Source organism: Lissotriton helveticus, chromosome 1_1 (assembly GCF_964261635.1).
Source record: "Lissotriton helveticus chromosome 1_1, aLisHel1.1, whole genome shotgun sequence".
In the NCBI taxonomy this organism is placed as follows: Eukaryota; Metazoa; Chordata; class Amphibia; order Caudata; family Salamandridae; genus Lissotriton; species Lissotriton helveticus.
The window spans coordinates 620,399,907-620,420,225 of NC_136057.1; the positions used below are offsets into that span (position 1 = coordinate 620,399,907).

Here is a 20,319-nt window from a genome sequence, read left to right on the forward strand (position 1 = left end):
TCTGGTCGTCATTGTGGATTAGTCGTAGGGTGAGTTACTCTCTGTACGGTTACGCGTTGGTTCGGATCGCGCCGCTGGCCACCAATGTTAGACGGGGACCTGGAGGGTCGGCCGAGCACAAGGGGAGAGGCCTCCAGTGAGGGCCGTCTCCAGCGATCGTACAGACAAGTAACTTCCCCCCCACAGATGGACACCACACGAAGGTCAGCTTAACACCTTTTATAGGCAATTCTTTGAGTAAGGTGGTACGATACAATGAGATTAGGACACGATGATCCTCTCAATTCGAGTCTCTAGTTGGGAAAGGGGGTAGCGGGACAGTCTTGGTACCTACAGGCACTGAGGTGAAACGGTGGTAGCTCACAATCCTCGAGCTCGGCGTTCGGACGGGTCAGACCGCGGCAGCGCCAGCAGGTCCCAACGAGGATGACGGTTACAACGGGCCGCGGCAGCGCCAGCAGGTCCCAACGAGGATGACGGTTACAACGGGCCGCGGCAGCGCCAGCAGGTCCCACGAGGATGAAGGTCACAACGGGCCGCGGCAGCGCCAGCAGGTCCCACGAGGATGAAGGTTGCAGAAGGCCGCGGCGGCGCCAGCAGGCAGGACAATAGTTCACAAGGCAGGCTGCGGCAGCGCCAGCAGTCCGTCAAGGATGAGTTCTTCTCGGTGTCTCTCGACTCCAGGATACAACTGCCTTCCTGCTCTGGGGCTCCTCGGTTATAGGTCTGGCGCCATTTGATGTCCGGACCCTCGCACTGGGAGGTCGGGAGGTCCGGGATGAGGGAGTCCAGACACCCAGCAGGGGGGTGGAGCCAGCACCCGGGGAGGCTGGGGGCGATCGGCACCTGGCGGGGGAGAGCCATCGACACTTCTTTCTCCCATTAGCCTGCCAAGTGGTCCGTTCACCTCCTGGATGGATGGTGGTGCCGGGATGGCGGGGCCTGGCCGGGCCCAGGGTTGGGGTCGAGCTGAGGCCACGCGGCCGCGTGGTGCAGTGTCCAAGATGGCGGCTGGGCCGGGCAATGGGGCTGCCGGGGGCCCGGGCCCGTGACACAGAGATATCCGGGAGCAGGCGTCCCGGAGGGGACGGGTTGTGGGTTGCTTCTGCGGGTAGGCCCCGCAGAGCCGGTGTCTGGGCCCTGTCATGCGGGGAGGGAGCGAGCCCTTCGTGGGGCCTGTCCAACATCGATCTGTTCCTCGATACACTTTCGATGTGAGCTACTGGTCAAAGTGGTATTTTAAAAGCCTTGACCTGATGGTCTGAGTAATGTAACTGACCCCCATTTTTAACATCATTCCAAGTGCTTCTCTGAAATGCTTACGATTCAAAGACCGATTTCCCATAAGAATATTTGATACCATTAAGGTTGTGTTCACCTTAATGTAAGGTGAGCATACCAAGTGGTTCGAACGTGTTTTTTCAAAAGTTTGTACATGAACGTGAACTTGACGAGTGGTATTTTTTCAGGGTTTCTTTCAGGATTCAATATTATTGAAAACCCAGGACTATTTGCAGTTTTTTCGCAAGGTGGTCGTTATTTTCACGAGGTCAGTTACAACGCGGTTGCGATAGTACCCAGAACATATACTTACTTTAAATATTTATTGAAGTGAATGCGAGCATGTGTTCACGTGTTACTGTGATTTCGAGTTGTCGTATAGTACATTTCACATGTTGTGTGAAGGTGAGGATAGATGATATTATTCTTGAGATTTGGTGTGCCATCATTAAAGTGTTTTAGGAATTCAGCGACCTATTTCTATCATGTTTATTAACTGAAATACCGAGAATTGTTTGTATTTTGTTTTGAAATCACGTATATAAGCTGACATGTGCATCGTTTGAATATGCTTCCTTTTCGTCTTCTTTTCACAGAATACCCCTGATGAAGGGACTCTAAGTCCCGAAATGCATTGGGTTCACATCAAATCAAAATGTGTTGAGTCATTCATGTACCCATTTTGTTCTTGAATCTATGTTGATACCTTGAATTATCTATGTATGAATATGATGATTATGTTGATACACCTGAACTAAGAATTATTAAATTACTAAAGATGAGAAATTTTTTGTTCTGTTGTCGCATGTTGGAGTCCTAGCAGCCAGTTGGTGCTAGGCCACTTTCATTATTATATTGTTCAATGCTTAGCAGGCATCATTCCAACATTGCACACATATCGAGTTAATTTGAGTAGTAGTATCATTCGAGTGCACTTTTCATCCACATTCATTTTCTATATATACTGGACCAGAATAAGGTACGGTGTGTATAGAGTCCACAAACCCCAGAGGTATAACAGTGGTTAAAGCCAGGTGTGACCTTACTCTCTAAAGTGGTAACTTGGTCGAGCAGTAAGGCAGTACCGGAGGACAGTGTAAAGCATTTGTTATACACACTCAGTCAGCAAAGGGTTTCACACACTCAAAGACTTAACTCCAGGATAATTGTTTTTATATCAAAGATATAGTTGTTTTATTTTTAGAACCAACAGGTATCAAAATATATTGTTCTCAATATGAGAGGTCTCAGATGAGTACTTTGCAGAAAGGCAATAAACTTTGTAAACACAATAGGTACAGGTGTTGCATTAGGCAACACAATTCTACACACAATTTAGCATTGAGCTCAATGTTTTTTTTTATATAAACACAGTTCATTACTTTGTAGATTACTTTGGTAGTTCCAGGACGGGATCCTAGATTCAGTCCTGGAGTCTAAGCTGAAAAAAATTTAGTAAAAACGTTTTAGTTATTGCAGTAATTTTCAGGAATATAAAGCTATTTTAAAACTTCACACTTAAAAACTTTTCCACAGAAATCTGGCAGTGTTATCCAATGGGAGAAAATTCAGGTTGCAGGTAAAGTATTATGTCGTTATTTTTATAATCCAGTACTGGGCTCCTATGTCCAGCACTGGGGGCTCAACTTAAAACAGGTAAGTAATTACGTTTCAGTGTTTCATATGATTTTTAAAGCATATTTCAAGTTTTCAAAAGTAGACACTTCAAAGTGCAACAGGATGTGCATTGTTGCAGGCCCAGGAGAGTGGGGGGGCTCTCCACCCAGGGGTCCAGCAACATGTCTGCTGTGTGGCAGCCTCTGCAGCCACCCAGCCCAGACGTGGATTGTAGGTTAGGTTTTCAGGGTGCATCTCTAAGATGCCCTCTAGTGCATTTTACATTAAATCCCACACTGGCATCAGTGCGGATTTAATGTGCTGAGGAGTTTGGTACCAAACTTGTCAGTCTTCAATGTAGCCATTATGGTGCTGTGAAGTTCATAATGACAACCTCCCAGCACTATATACTCTTAATGGCATCACTGCACGTACAGTGCCCAGGAATGCACCTGTGCCCACACCTCTGGCATAGGGCACCCAGCTAGAGGGGTGACTGAAGTATACCAGGGCAGTCGGTTCTGTGGGCATGGCACACAGGGATGTGTGCCATGTCTACTCTTTTGTTTAGTTCTGTAGTTAGACACTCAGCCTGCAAAGGCGGTGTGTGGGTGTCAGGGTACAGGGCCCCTGAGGGTGGCACAATAAGTGCTGCAGCCCTCAGGGGTCTTCTCAGGTCACCATGCACTGGGTACCCAGGGTACCATTTACTAGGGGCTGACAGGTGGGGTGAGATGCCAATTGGGTTTTAGTTTCAACACAGTTTTAGGGAAGGAACACAGGCCCTGGGTACCTGGTTGGCAGGAGCCCAGGGCACGCTCTGTCAAAGCACATCAGCAGTTCAGAAAAAAAGTGAGGGCCTACCAATGCAAGAAAGTCACTTTCTCACAGTTACATCACACACACATTATAGAGAGACAATGACTCATTTAAATGTGAAAGTTAATGTATAGGAAATGTTACTTAAAATAATGGGGGCTGCAAATTGTAATCATTCTTTCATCCATCATTCAGTCTTTCACCATTCATTCTTTACTTCCATCTTTGTGCCCATTCATATCCGAACATATTCAACCATTTGAAAACCTATCCATCATGTACCCTTCCATCCATCATTGCACTCATCCATCCCTTCATCCACCCTTTCACTCATCCATCCATTATTCATAGGCTGTCCAGTTTTCAGTTTCTATTTTTGGTAATTTCTGGTGGGGTTTTTTCAGTGTTTTCAATATCTTAAAAACCAGTTGTTATCAGTGGTTACACATTTTCACGCCACTAAAAACAACAGAAAAAGGGTTTTTCTGGTGTTTATGGAACGTTTTGCTTTTATCATTGCTTGCTTTCTGCACTGAAAGAACATGGTATATAGACAGTGTACGTATAGTGTATATGAGGTCCAAAGAGATTTTTGCAAATTAATCTTATTGTAGTACACCATACAATACTTCTTCAGTGAGTCTTTGGTCATGTGCGCTCGCGCTTTCCTTCCCATGTAAACTTCTGTGAAAAGGCCCTTTCAGCATTCATAGCCCCTTGGGCTGAGAACCGTCAGCTAAGGGGCAGAGTTGGGATGACTCTTTGTTTGATGCCACTTAAAGCACAAAATGATAAATATTTGCGTTTTAGTTCCTGGGCATAAGGAAACAGTGCACCAGAATGGACTAAAAAGTCAATAGTATCCCTCATTAACTCAGAAGATTGTATGATGCTTTCAGCATACCATCTAACAAGTGGCAAGGATCTCCTACAGGGTATCACTTCAGCTCGGGTATCAATTTTGACAGGTCATCACACAATTTTTTTATATACGTAGCTGAATCACTACAAATACAAACAATATCACTCCAATCTTTGTTGAACTTGAAAAGAACCTTTTTTGCAGAGCATAACAAGTGACACTGCATTCCATGTTTTCCAAAAGTCTGGTGTCACGTTTTCACCACTATCCCAGATGCTGGTGATATATATACTTGTCACCATACCTTGCATTTAATGTTTAAAGCCTGAGGTGTTGGCAATTCACCTACTAGCAATACTGACCAACTAGAAACTATGGTCTGATGTATTAAGGGTTTTTTACCATTCTCTGTGGGCAAATGTGATGACACATATTAGGAAAGATTTTTATGAAACTAGCCATTTTACCTATCAGTGAAAGAATCAAATGCAGCCAAAATATCAAATGTGAGTTTGATATGTCCTGATTCTCTACAGTTTGTAAAATAATTAAACTAAACCTAAAACGTGGAACTAAACCCTGCATCTTTAGACCAACGGCCATAAAACTGAAAAAAGTAAAAGGAAAAAAAGACAATATTTTAGTGGCATCCCTAAAGAACAAAACTCAAGCAGAATAATGTTAGCCAGTCTTTCTTACTGCTAGCTTGTATAACAAAGTTACATTTTATTGACCCCTTCAGTAAGAACAAAATGACTCTTTCACTTTCTTTTTTCTTTCTTTGAATGGCATTTAGTTTGTGGTTGTGCAGGTGTTTTTTTAGTGTTTATATGTTTTCACCGGTGAGGGCTATTTTTCTTTCAGTGGGGTTTTATCAGTTATTATAGGTTTAAACCTAAAACCCCACAGCCTAATTATTCACCATCCACCCTATCCATCCATACACTCATCCATCCACTCTTCCACCGATCCATCCATCTATTCACTCATCCATCCAGCCATTTACCCTTTTACCCATCCAACCATCTTTTCTCTTACTCATCCATCCACCCTGTCACTCATCTTTCCACCAATTCATCCTTTCAGTCATCACCCATCCTCCCTTTCTCTCTCCATCAACCCTTTCACTTAGCCAACCATCCTTTATTCCATCCACCCACCCACCCATATATCTACTCATCCACTCACTCATCCATCCATCCATTGACCCTATCACTCATCCATCCTTTCACTCATCCATCCATCCTTTCTCTCATCCATCCACCATTTCACGCCTTCACTCATCTATCTAATCACCCTCCCTTTAACTCACTCATCCATCCTTACATCCACCCTTTCACTTATCGTCCATCCATTCACCCTTTCACTTATCAATTCATCCATGATTTCACTCATCCATTCACCCATTAACTCACCCATCATCCACCCTTTCACTCAGCCATCTATCTTTTCACTCATCTGTCCATCCATTTACCAGTCCACCCATACATCCATCTATTTACCTTTTCTCTCATCCATCCTTCTCACTCATCCATTCATCCTTTATCTCATTATCCATCCATTCAGACTTTCATTCATCCAGTCACCCTTTCACTAAGCCATCCACCCATTCATTCACTTACTCACTCACCCACCTTTTCATATTAATTATGAGCTGAGCCTTTGTCTGCAGAGTTGCAGACAGAAGAGGCCCATCAACGATATTATGCTTGCTGTAGTTCCTAAAAGCAAGGGTTGTGGTGGGGTGGGGGGAAGGGTACACTATGCCCCTGCACATAGGCAATCTGAAAAAGTGGAAGTCATAACTCATGCATGATGCACAGTGCCAGGCCATGAGGTGACTCTGACATCTTCCAGGGCTTTAAGTGAGATGAAAAAACTAGGGGGGCTCTCCAAAGGGGGTGTTTGATGTTATTAAGGTGTGGCTTAAAACACCTAAGAAAAAAAGAAATGCTTAGTATAGTGTACCGTCCAACAGGTATTTTACTTCTTCTGACGTATCCAGATATATAACACTACAAGTAATGTTACACCTACAACATACCAGAATTCTTGGCTTTGTCAAGGGTTGTTAGTTCCATAAAATAAAAAAGCAGCAACCATGGCTCCGTTGAATAAAATATTGAAATTGCATCAGTTCTAAAATGAAGAGACTGTGAAAGAACTATAACCCTTTCTAACTTCTTTCACCTCTGTATTCTCCTGTAGCAGCACTGGCGTTTTTGTATAATTCTTCCATCTGACAGAATGCCCTGCCCTAGACCGAGGCTGGAGAAGGCCCACCGCATATTTTAACTGCCCAGACTGACACATTGTTATTCTCCATGTGGCAATCAGCCGCACACAGAATGACAATGGGCGGGGTAGGGCTGCTCTTGTGCTCCGAGGACAGATGTGAGGCGGCCCCATCATAGAGTTGAGGATTCTTGCAAGGGAACAGCGCTGCTACCTGCAATGCCCAAAATTACGGACAAAAGGCATCTGTAAAAGGGATCACCACGGACAACTGGCGTGAGATCCAAATTACGTTTGGTCTGTGAAATTTACAGACGGATGGTCACCCTAAGTCACTACTGTCCAGAGGGGTCTGGTGACCTCCAGCCCTTTGTGGTTCTCCCGGGTCCTAGCACCTCATGCTTGGTACTGAGGTCCATCCAATTAGACATAAAGTCCCTGTAGCTTCATTCTCCCGGAGTGCCTCAGAAACTTTGGATTCTTGCACCATTTTCTTGTTGCTTAAAAGGGAAACAGGCTTTGTGCTGATTTTAGCCTGGCCTGTGTTATAATGAGTTTAAAAAGTAATGCTATTGTAGAAGACAGACTTCTTGGCAACTGTGATGAGGGTAGGGTTACTCTGCGAGGGCAACGTATTGCACAATCATGTTGCCAAAACACACAAGATTGAATGGATATTATTTTGGGGGGAAAAGTGTTTTAATATTTACATTAATATTTATATTTAGGGGTGAGAGTTGGCCTAACAGCTAGGGCGGTTGACCTCGAAGCTGGGGAACCCGATTTGGTGTCTCGGCAAGGTTGCTCAACGTACTGTGATTCTGGGTAAATCACTTAATCTCCCTTTGCCTAACAAAAATGAATGTGTCCTCATGTAACTCAACTGGTGTTCGTGTAAAGCGCTCTGATACCTGAAACCCTCTGGTCAAGTTTGCGCTATATAAAATAAAAAAAATACAGCTTTGCCAAGAACGCAAAATTTCATGTCAAACTATACATAAACATCACAGTCTAGTTCACAAGGGCTTTACTTTGAAGGGGGGGAGGGTATTGTAGTGTTACACCCCATTAATAAGTTTAGTTTCTGGTAAACAGTTGGGGACAGGTGACTTCAGTCGGTTATGGTGAGGTGTCTCTCGGATTTCAAAAGGAATTTTTCCATAGATACAGACAAAAAGGCCTTACACACTCTCTCCCTCTCTGCTTTGAAAGCCTTCAAAAATGTTGGTCTCTTTCTCTCACTTAGTACCTCTACCAATCTGACTTTGTCTCCCTTTCCACTGCCCTGCTTGTTGTATGATGTAATTTGACATTATATGCCAGTGTGAGAGTTGGAAAATCGGTAGTTCACACACCCCAAATCTTACTTACCAAGCAACGCCCCTACTAGTTCAGCAGTTAATTTAGTAATTTTGTGAATATGCTACTAAACTAGAAGTGCACACCTTTCACAGTGACAAATACCAGTTGTTTGTTCAAGTTTTCATGTTCTGGAGGGGCCATGTGGTGATATTTAACTTAGATTTTGTGTAAAATCCTCAATTCATTTTAATATGGGCTCAAATCCTCTATTTATTTTTTGTATATGGGAATGGAACAAAAGTGACAACAAGTATGGGCAGCCTCTCAAGAATTTGAACATTTCAAGAGTATCTCTTCAGAATTGTCCTTTGAATGTATAGTAGCATAACGTAGCACGTGTCTATGAAAGGAGAACACATTTTCCAAATGTTGATATCCTCCGTTGCAGCGAGTAATGATAGCTGGTTTGACAAGGCCTCTGAGGAAGGTATATGTTAATGTGATACATTATGTCTAAAAATACCTCTACATTTTATTTTCTTCTGTTTCTTTTTGGTCCAAAAAGGAAAGGGTGTTACCTTAGCGAAATATATTGCCAAGGGATTAATTAAACGCATAAACTTGACTCTGATACATATAGGGCCACATATAAAAAAATCTAGAATTGTGATTTCCTAATTGCAATTCTACCCAAATAAAAATGTGGAAATCGCAATTCCTGATGTAGGAAATATTACATCTTTCAAATAGCGATTAATAGTGGGTCGCATATTGACCTACGTCATGAATATTAATGAGGTAGCTTGCAGTTTGCAACCCATAAGGAATAACAGTCATCACAAGGATAGTGGCCTGCTGGGGTTATCAAACCACCATGTCTCTAATTGATTTTTAATAAAGCTGTCCTATTTTTTTTATTGCAGCTTCTTTTCCGTGAAGGAGAACGGTATGTGTTTAAAAAAGAAAATTAAACTTTGAAGTTTAATTTTTTAAGAGTAGGCAATGGTCCCCTTCTCAAAGGGGAAGAGGTCCACGGGAACCCCTTCCAATTGCAAAAAGGGTTACCACCACTTTTAAAAATAGTTAAAATAGTGGAAAAGCATTACTGTGTTACGATCGGAATTCTGTCACTTAACAGTAATACATACCATACCGTTTCAGTATTTGAAAAGGGCCCCCAAAACAAGCCCCTTCCAATTACCAAATCGTAAATACAAATTGCCATTCGGTAACAAGTTACTGAATCACATTTTCCATTTTGTATATTTTAAAAAACATATTTTCTGGTCGCAAATGACCAGATTCCCGGAATAATATTCTGTACAGCGTTTAATTATTAATTACTATTACCTTAGTCAACCTCGCTTTACTCATTTTATTCTAAACTATATCCATTTATTTTCATGATTGTGTAGTTGAGATATTTATCTTCTATTATATCTGGGTATTCCCTTTTCATAGAATTGAGACTGATTTCATTGCCATAGTTGTTCGAAATATGTTGTTTGAAATATGCTTGTATTTTAGCCATCGAGGCATGTCATCCGTATGATAACACTGCCGCATGGTTTTATGTGTGTTTGTTGATGGATTTTGTGTTTGGAACTGACATTAATGATTGATTGATTTACTACTTCTTGCTTTCGAGTTCAACACCGTATATATTTCACTGTATCTTCAAGTTGCCACCAGGTGGCAGTATCGCTTTCCTTACATGTATTGAATCTCGGTTGTTTGTTTACTATTGAGAGAGTTGTGTAATTTGCCTGCTCCTGGGTTGGGAATGTCCGCTCCCGTGTCTCTAGTTGTTTGCCCCCAGCTCTCAGTATACTGACTTCTGTCACAGCAACAGAGCGTGATTTCATAGAGCTTTATCGAGAGGTGCGGTTCCCAACAGACAGGAAGTGTGACAGAAACCGAGACAAGCAATCTACAGATTGAACTGCTGGCTCCTCCGAACGCATAACATAAATATTTTTTTTTTTGCAGATTCATAAAGCGCCAAGTGATTTGACCAGAATCACAGGATGTGGACGCGACCCCGAGGCTCGAACCTTGGTTTCCAACACCAAAATCGGCAGCTCTAGCCGTCAGACCACATCCTCTCCCCTATATATTGTGAATAACGTTTACAGAAATAAAAATACAGCATAAGGGTGTGGACACGGTCTCTGGCGTTGCAACACGCAGGGCTTCGAGGTAACACCCATTCGCACCTCACAATCCGTGCTTCTTCAAGTCACTTGTGCTGTTGAACATATTTATGTTCATGCTGCCTGACTGCAGCACTATTAAAGCGCTTTTGTGCGACTAACGTTGTGAATGAGACATCTTCGTACCTGTATTCATTTAATTTTTATAATTTTACGTACCGCTGGCGTGAGAGTGCTTTCTTTATAAGAGAACAATTACCAAACAATCACAGCAGGAGTACATTAGAGACACAACATAACAAACAATAGAGAACAGAGCCATTTAAGGCCTAGGCGAAGTGGCCTATTGCCCAGGCAGAGGCGCATTGCTTGGTCTGTAAAACCGTGGGGAGGGGCGGGCTTCAGAGTTTCCGGCCATCACGCTGGCATATCCGGTTCATCATTATATGAGAAGCAGCCCATGAGGGGTGCTGAAGGGCCAGTGGAAGGACAAACGAGCCCGGATTGTGGTGGGTACTTAAAACACAGTATTTTGTAAAAATAACGAAGTTTTGAGACCTTCAAAACAGAGAGGAGAGTGTATGTGTGTGTTTTAGTCAGAGTGGATATTTAAAAATCCCAGGTGAAATGCGATAGACACCTTATCTTACCTGAGTAAAAGCTCCTGTACCGAACTATTTATTAAATAAAACATTAATTTGGGGAGGGGGGTAAACATCCCAAACACCCCCTCTGAAGTTGCACCCCTGTGCCCACGGCCCCCACCTTCAAAGCGCCCCCCCCCCCCCCCCCCGGGAAGGTGAACCACCTCTCTATTAGACCTATGTCTAATATGTGTTTCTTTTTTTTTTGTATTTCAAATGAATTTTTATTGAGAAGAAGTTTTATATACACGGTACAGTATACAGCAGTAGAGTATATGTCTCCCGAGTGGAAAAGGAACAGCTTGACAACTTTATATGCTGGTTAGGTTACATACGGCTTTTTGTGAGATCATGCGTGCTACATTCGTATACTCGGTGCGTGGCGTTATCTGCGACATGTGTCCGTGCCCCCGGGTGACGGTGAAAGGAAAGTGGGAAAAGAGAGAGAGTGAGAAATTGGGAGGGAACACAATGTTCGAGTGTTGATGGAGTTGGGCAGGCTTCCCGCCTACTATGTCTATGGGTGTGTTGTCCCCCCCTTGGTGGTTGCCTAGGGGGGTTTGTGTGAGGACAGGTAGTTGTCCAGGGAGAGCCACATTTCGCCTCCTGTGTGTGTTTTTGATGTGTGACTAGAAGTAATGATGTCCGCCCCCCGCAGGAAGGTGATCCAGTTGAACCAGACCTTAAAGGATGCTTTCCCTGCGTCCTTCCAGTTATTTAGGACCGTCTTAACTGCTGCTGTGAGTAGGAGGTCAATCAGCTCTCTGTCCTCTTTGGATTGGATTGATGGTGCCATGAAGGCCGTGGCCACCACGTGGAAGTCTAGCTGTATTGAGAGGCCTAGAGCGTTGTTTATAAAGTCGCTTATTCTGTTCCAGAATCTTTTACCCTTAGGGCAGTGGAAGATTAGGTGTCTCGGAATCACACACTCACCTCATAGACCAAACAGAAATAGCACCAAGGTCAATCTCGGTCCACTTGCACATTAGCCTAACACTGTCAGGGAAGCACAACGTCTAATATGTGTCTCTATCTAAACCCCTCTTCCTACCTGCCTACACCTATCTCTGACTCTGTCTGTGTAGGCATTGTTATCTTAAGTATTTTTGGTGTCCCAGGCAAGATATTATATTTCACCTGTTTTTGTGTGACCCTGCTAAAGATTAATCTAATTTGGTATTGTTTGGCACCATGCAAGATTAATTTAGCAGAAAGTGAGTACAAAAATTCAAAGTTGTTCCCTACAGGAGCCCCCAAATTATTTTTCCCCTGGGCCCCCAAAATCCGTAATATGACAGTGGTAGAGAGTTAGTGGGAGAAAAGCTACGCACAAGCACATATTCCAAGCAATCAACACAGGAGTACGTTAAAAATATAACCTCAAAAAAATTAACAGCAGATGTGGGAGAAGAATGATTGAATTCAAGTCTCTTTCGAAGGAAAGAGTTTTGAGATCTTTTTGGGTTGGTAGCATGATATGGTCATACATAGGGTCAGAGGGAGGGAGTTCCAAATTTTTGTGACTCTTCCCAAGAGTGACTGGTTCATGAATCACTCTTGTTTGGAGGAGGGCAGCTCCAGAAGAAGTGAATGAGTGGTTCTTAAACTCCATTTTGCATCAGAAATTTTAAATTTTAAAGTTAAGTAAGTACATGAGCAAAGAGGACGTCAGTGCCTTGTGTTTGATGCAGGCAGGTTTAAATTGGGCTCTCGTCTTTATAGGCTGCAGTGGAGGGATAACAGGATTGGGTTGATGTTGTCAAATTTCTTGTGGGCACTAACAAAGCGGCCCCCACCATATGCAACCTCTCTGAACAGACCTAAGTGAATTTTGGTGGTGTCTTAGAAGAGTGAGATTCCGTACACAAGACTGAAAAGAACCAAAGCCTGTACAACTGATTTGAGGTCCTTTTTAGGGATGAGCTGCCTGATCCTCCAGAGCAGTCTCAGTTGGAACCAGGCACTCATGACGATGGCTGCAATAGGACTCTGGAGGTTGAGTCAGCTGTCAAGGGTGAAGCTGAGTTACTTTGATTTCTGCACAAGGGGGGTTTGGCACTCCAAAGCAGAAAGGAATCCTATCCAATCTTCTACAGACATATTTTAGCTTTCATTGGCAATATAAGAGGGAATTCTGTTTTTGAAGGGTTTAGTTTAAGGTAGTGACTTGACATCCATGATTAAATTCTCATCTGGTTGTTAAGTGATATCTTCCAGGGATATGACCTTCAAGTAGAATTTGGTATGATGTACAGATGAAAAAGGGTCCCAGAGTTCCTTAGGGTCACAGAGGGAGGCTCCAGATAGAGATTGAATGGGATTAGAGAGAGGATCGAGCCTTGGGGGACCTTGTTGCGGACTATCCGTCTTCAAGATAGAACTCCCAACTCCCAATTTTCACTTCTTGAGAGCGATTCATTAGATAAGACGTGAATTCGATTCTTCGGGTTGTTTATCAGAGCATGGTGATTGACTGTGTCAAATGCAGCAGCGTGATCGAGGAGTTTCCAGTGCCATGAATATGACGGAAATTGTCCACAATCTTCAGAATTGCAGTCTCTTTGCTGGAACACTATCTGAAGTCAGATTGGAGAGTGTCAAGGAGGTGGTTTACAAGAAATTAGAAGGTGCTCAGAATGTTAAGAACGTTCTACCAGGATAGGGTCAATGGTTGTTTGTTAGGGCGCTCTGGATATGATCAGATCCAGAATGGAGCACTTACATGTGTGGGTTTATAGAAGTGTTGTCTGACATCATTGTTGCTGAGATAGGAATAGAAGGTGTCTATTTGCTTGTTGCTTTCTAAGTCCCAATGACGATTGAAGTCACCAAGGAAGATGATGCTGTTGGATCTGATTAATTGGGATGTTAAAAATTCCATGTGTTCTTCAAAAACTATGTTAGTTATGTTCAAGGGGTGATAAATAATGTTCACTCTGTGGTTGTAGCAGTGCACAAGGAGATTTCCATAGACATGTACTGGAATGATTGAAAGCGGTTTAAGGGAAAGAGCCATAATGAGGGAGGAGCTGCTGGGAGGCGGGAGCGGGGAGGGCACAGAAAGAAAAGGGGGCGTGTCCGATCTCACGGCGGCAGGAAGCGGGGAGCGGGGCGGGAGGGCACAGGGGGCAACAATGGGGACAAACAGCACAGGGGGGCCCACAGAAAGCGAGAAAAAGGGGCAAAAAAGCCTAAGTTAGGCAACCAGGCAAGGACATCGTCTACAGCCACGCCGCCGGACTCCACTGGACGGACCACAGCTGCGTCCACTTCAGCTTCAGAAGAACCACAACCCACCACCACCAGCAACAGGTTCCTCGCAGGAGCTGGAGCAAGATCACAGCCGACCAGCTCGCCGCATCCCTGAGCCAGCACCCTCCCACCAGCTCAGCAACCCCTAGCCAGGCCGCCAACAACCTCACGAAGTGGATCAGCAACTGCGCAGACGACCTCGCCCCACTGAGGACCCCTCCCAGCAGACCCGGCAGCAAGAAAGCATCCTGGTTCACCGACGAACTCAAGAGCTCCAAGAAGAACTGCCGAGCCCTCGAGAAAGCATGGCGCAAAGACCCAACACCAGACAACATGACCACCCTCAAGCTTGCCACCCGAAAACACCACCAACTGATCCACGCCACCAAGAAAACTGCATTCAAGGCACGACTGGACAACAATGCACACAACAGCAAGGAACTCTTCAACATCGTCAAAGAGCTCTCCAACCCCAACGCCGGAACCAACGACATCACCCATCTCAAGACCTCTGCAACTCCCTCGCCTCCTACTTCCACAACAAGATCGCAGACATACACAACAGCTTAAGCACACAACCGACGCACCCCAGGACCGCACCAACGCCCCCCACCACCACCGTCCGCGCCTGGACCCCGACCACCACCGAAGACACCATCCGGAGAAGATGGCCGCAGCCTAACGAGGCTCCCGACCCCTCGCCCAGTAATCCTTGAAATATATCCTGTTCCTGACCTGGGACCCCCGTGCAACTCCGGGCGATCCCAGGTAACACGTCAGCGCCTGCTCCGGTCTGATCAGCGCGTCGGTGGACACACCGCAGGGCGCCCGCCCGGGGAGAGAGATGCGAGGGTCCGGCGCGAAGACGATGGCGGCGCACGTCCTCCCGACAAAGAGCTGAAGGCTGCGCCCCTGGCCCTGTCACCCGGCTGCGGCGAACCCGATGCCCGGACACTGTGGAAGGCGGGACCGGCTGCTGTGAGCCCCGTCTCCTCCTGCCGACGGCGCTGGGATCGCGCCCTGCATCCGGGTGCTCCTGGCGAGGCTCCCGGTGAGGCTTCTCCCTGCCATGCCAAATCGACCCCCCGGCTTCTGGAGGCCTTTCCCGCCGAAGGTGCTGAGAGGCACACCGGGGTCTGATCCGCGCTCCGCCCGGACTGGGAGCAGTGTGGAGCCTCCACCGACAGAGGCCGTGGTGAGTGGCGACCCCGGAGCCCCTGGGGTTGCCTCCATTATAGACGGTGGCCCTGGTGGGGGCGGCCATCTTACCCTGCCCTCCGCAGGGGAGGACTTCTGCGGCTTGAGGCCTGATGCAACAGGGGACCCGCCGGGCCCGCCTACCCCCTACGTGGCATATTGCCCTGCACTGCGGCCCATATTTCGAGGAGAGCCCTGTCTCGCCCGGGTATCCCTCCACCGGAGAGCCCACCAGCGCCGCCCCTCAACCTGTGGCCTTCGGCGGGCGCGGGCCCTTCAGACCACCGGTGCCCCGTGAGGCCTCGACAACATCCCTTGCTGGGATAGCGGAACCGACATCGAGGCCCTGGTCCCGCTCCGGGGCCCTGCTTTGGGTCCTGGCCCTTCGCCCCGGTCACTCTCTCCGCAGCCGGATCGGTAGCAGCGAACCTTCCTCCCCTGTGGGGGCTGCGGTGGGGCGTCGCCTTGGCACGGACCTGGCGCTCGAGACCGGGGCGCGTGACGGAGATTGCTGAACACCTGGACATCCTCACTGATTACGCACTGAGGCCTGTGGAGGCCGGGCGAGCCCCCACCGGTGCATGTGCCACCTATCTCCTTACCGACCCCAGAGCGCTTGTTGGCAGTGGTGGGCCCGAGGGACGGAGGGCCTTGCGCTACACCCAGCGCGATCTCACCCACACCACCCAATCGCAGAACCGGGACTCTGGACATCTGCCTAGCCTGTACCGTCGGAAGAGCTGAGCCGGCCTGGTGCGAATTAACGACGATCGCCCGCCTTGGCGTGTGGATTCTGTGTTGGAATAGGCTCCGTACCAGCTTGGCCACCCCCCTGGGAGAGCGGACTCGAGAGGGGACTATAGGGCCCAGGCTGACCTGCGTTCGAGCCCGGTCTGTGTCCTGCCTGGCCCTCGCTCTCCAGACCACCTGGGTTGCAGGCAGCCTCGGCGCCAGTGGCCTTCCACAACGTTCTGGCACATCCCGCCATCCCACTACGCAATGGGGAAGCCAAGAGGGGTGAAGGGAGATGGACACCCACCACCGTAAACAACTGAAGATACTCCACCGCCCTCCACTGACCTACAGCAGATGCAAGACCGTATCCTGGAGGCCATAGCGGCCACAAAAGACGCACTGCACCAAGACATCGCGCAGGTGTTGACGGGGTTGGGGCTCCTCAGAGCAGACCACGGAAAACTTGCGGATACGGTCAAATCAGTCGAGGATACACTGAAGGACATAGTGCCGGCACACAAATCAGCGGAGGGCCGACTCACGGAGGCTCTGGAACGCATTCAAACCCTGGAGAGGCGAGCGGAAGATGCCGAAAATCGCAGCCGGAGGAATAATGTACGCCTTGTGGGCCTTCCGGAGAAAACAGAGGGCTCGGACATGGTGGGCTACCTTACTGATTGGCTACGGACAATCGTCGCCCCAGAGGGCCTCTCGCCCTTCCTCACGCTGGAGAGGGCGCACCGAGTTCCAGCCAGGCCCCCGCAGCCGGGCCTACCGCCTCGCCCAGTGGTCATCAAGCTGTTACACTACAAAGACAGGGACTTGCTACTCCAGAGGGCCCGGGAGGCGGGCCCCTTCCAGGTGGACAACAGCCGAGTCACACTATTCCAGGACTACACCTTCGAAACTCAAAAGCTAAGGGCCTCTTTCCTCTCCATCAAGAAAGAATTGCGAACTGAGGGCATACAATATTCGCTTCTTTTCCCAGCCAGGTTCCGAGTGGTGGTGGACGAGAAATCATTGTTCTTCCCGACAGCAGCGGAGGCATGGTCCTGGTGGGACACCTACAAAGCGGGCACAGACGGTGCCCGGTTCAGAGCGGAGGAGGACAGACAGAAGCAGCGTGCTGAGCAGCCGCGGAGACACCATGGGCGCAGCCGGAGATCCAGAAGACCCACGGAATCGCAAACGGAGGAGGAGAGAAAGGCGGCGCTGCAGGCGGTGATGGACGTGTCGGGGTCGGCGCTTGCCCAGTCGGGGAGAGCCTAGGGCACGGGCTCAGACTGAACATTCTGAGTTTGGCGACATGAGGGGCCCGACGGTCACGCCGCAGACATCAGAGAACATAATTGAGGGCTGACAACGGCGCTGACGCTCCTAATGATCTGGAAGTTACAGGAGCTACCGCCTTGAACACCTGAACAGGCGCTTGTAAGATTGGTTCACCGTGAGTTTTGCTGCGACTTGTGGGGCGGGGGGAATGGGTCCTGGACCTACAGTGTTTGAGGCTAGTTCACACTCCTTAGGGCCCTTACGGCCACCATAGTGCAGACTGCGGATTAGTGGCACTTGCGAGCGCGTTTGCTCAACTACAGTTTGGATGGGGACTGCTCTTCCGGGGTTAGGTCCTATTCTGGGGGGGGGGCCTGGAGTAGTTGGGGAGTCTCGAGGCATGACGCTGGGGTGGGGGGTAGGGATTGTTCATTGGGGGGATGGGGATAGTGTCGCGCCTGCTGCCAGAGGGCGAAATGTGATTGATTTGGACCGAACACTATGGGACAATGGCTAATGCAGGATCGCTGAAATGTGTCTTGGAATGTGAGGGGGCTGCACACTATGGCAAGGAGGCACAAGATCCATACCTATCTGGTTCGGAGGGGGGTACACATAGCATTTCTACAAGAAACCCATCTGACAAAGAAAGAAGGATTTGCGCTGCAGCATAGGTGGAGAGGGCAATTGTACAACACCACGTATTCTGCCTTTGCTAGGGGGGTGTTAATATGGATCCGAGCGGGTACTCCTTTCCAATTGACCAGACAGCTAATTGACCCTGACGGGAGGTTTGTGGTGCTAGAGGGCAGGCTTCGTGGCCAACACATAGTGCTCAGTAGTGTCTATGCACCCAACGTTGATCAGGCTAACTACCTTACAAAATTATCCGGAGTCATGGCCAGTTATCTCACGGGTCCTGTTTTGATGGGAGGGGACTTTAATTCTGTAGCGGACACAACCCTAGACAGATCGCATCCACCACTGCATTCATCCCCAGTTCATAGATTAGCAAGATCTAGATTGGACTGGCAGGGACAGTGGGGACTTGCGGACACCTGGCGCACACATCCAGCAGAGCAAGACTATTCATTTTACTCGAGCCCACATGACCTTCACGTCCGCATTGATACCTTTCTATGCTCTCGATCGGTGCTCCCTGCAGTGGTTAGAACTGAATACCTAACGCGTACCCTGTCCGACCATAACCCTCTACTCCTGACTCTGGACTGGATGTCTGAGACACCACGAATCCCGACGTGGCGGCTGTGGCCGGACACCCTGGACGACCCGCCTTTCCGGGCTGACCTGGAGGAGAGGATCTCTCAATACTTCATAGAAAATGAGGGTTCCGCCTCCGCCAGAGCGATGGAATGGGACGCCTTCAAGACTGTAGTGAGAGGACACTGCATAGGAAAGTATGCGGGGGTGCGTAGGACCTTGCTGGACGACCTGGAGAAGGCTGAGCAGGTTCTGAGGGAGGCTGAGCGCAAGCGCCCAGGCCAGCCTGAGTTCCAGAAGATGGTTAGCGACGCGAGGGAAGCAGTGGCGGTGGAAGTAGAGCGCCTTCGCAGTTTTGACTACAAAGTATATTTGACTAGATCACATGCGGAGGGCGACAAAACAGGCACACTCCTAGCCTGGCTGGCGAACCCCACTAGGTGCAACCAACCGATCCTGGCTCTGAAAGGAAAGGGTGGCTGCGTCGACACCACACCGGCTGCAATAGTAGAGGACTTCCGGGAGTATTATGAGGGACTATACAAGAGTGCTCTCGGGGACCAGGGTGAGGCGATAGACGCTTTCTTAAATGAGCTGCAGCTACCGCAACTTGAACGGGGCCAAGCTGACGCCCTAGGAGGCCCAATAGAACTGTCAGAAATAAAGAGTGCAGTAAAGCGGATGGCCCGGAACAAAACCCCGGGCATAGACGGGTTGCCTGTGGAATTTTATGGTCGATACCTCGACCGATTGGCCCCTAGGCTCCAAATAATTTACAACGAGGCCAAAGATAAAGGCCGACTCCCCCAGTCAATGCGTGAGGCCATAATGATTCCTCTACTGAAGCCGCGGAGGGAGAATACGGACCCCGCCTCCTACAGGCCGTTGTCGATGTTAACGACAGACTATAAGATCCTGAGTACTGTGCTGGCCTCCAGATTGCTGTCCCACATGCAAGACCTAATCCATAACGACCAGTCCGGCTTTATACCCACCCGTAACACAACTCATAATATACGGAGGCTCCTCCGACTGATGGACGACCCCCCTCCTGATGCAGAGACTCCCCTAGTATTGGCTGTGGACATCGAGAAAGCCTTTGACAGCCTAGAATGGGAATATCTGTATAGAGTGATGCGGAAGTTCGGCCTGGGGGAGGGATACATCACTTGGACGAAAGTACTATATGCGGCAGCTAGGGCGAGAGTAAAGGTTGGTGCCCTGATATCCCTCCAGTTCGAAGTACTACGTGGCACCAGACAGGGTTGCGCACTTTCTCCCCTGCTATTTGCACTGGCGGTGGAACCTCTGGCGGCATTGGCCAGGCGGGGTGATTATTACGGAGGGCTGGAGTTCAGAGGAGTGCGACACGTCATCTCATTATATGCAGATGACATTCTCCTCTATTTGGAGAATGCCGATGGTGCTGTGGAGGGAGCAGAGAGACTGCTGGCGCGCTTTGGCACGTTATCAGGCCTGAAAGTGAACTGGGCTAAAACCTGTCTCTTCCCCCTGCGGAGGGAAACAATCCCACCCCCGACCCGCCCACTGCTCCGATGGGAGCCTGACTGCCTGCCCTATCTGGGGGTGCATATATACCGCGACCAGGCGAACATGCTGGACGGTAATGTGGGCCGCTGTGTCCGAGCTTTGCCGAACAGCATGTCCTTTTGGGCCACCCTACCTCTGTCGGTAGCCGGACGGATATCTCTCTTGAAAATGGTTGCCT

At 48.1% G+C, this 20,319-nt stretch overlaps 1 long non-coding RNA gene across 1 annotated transcript in view; it reads left to right on the forward strand.

The window, feature by feature from the left end:
- LOC144770279 (uncharacterized) overlaps window positions 1-10,422 on the forward strand; it is a 149,925-nt gene extending 139,503 nt beyond the window's left edge. Inside the window, exon 3 of the long non-coding RNA XR_013598854.1 lies at window positions 10,106-10,422. This is a non-coding gene — a long non-coding RNA (uncharacterized LOC144770279). The remainder of the gene's footprint in view (window positions 1-10,105) is intronic.
- The last annotated feature ends 9,897 nt before the right edge of the window (window positions 10,423-20,319 follow it).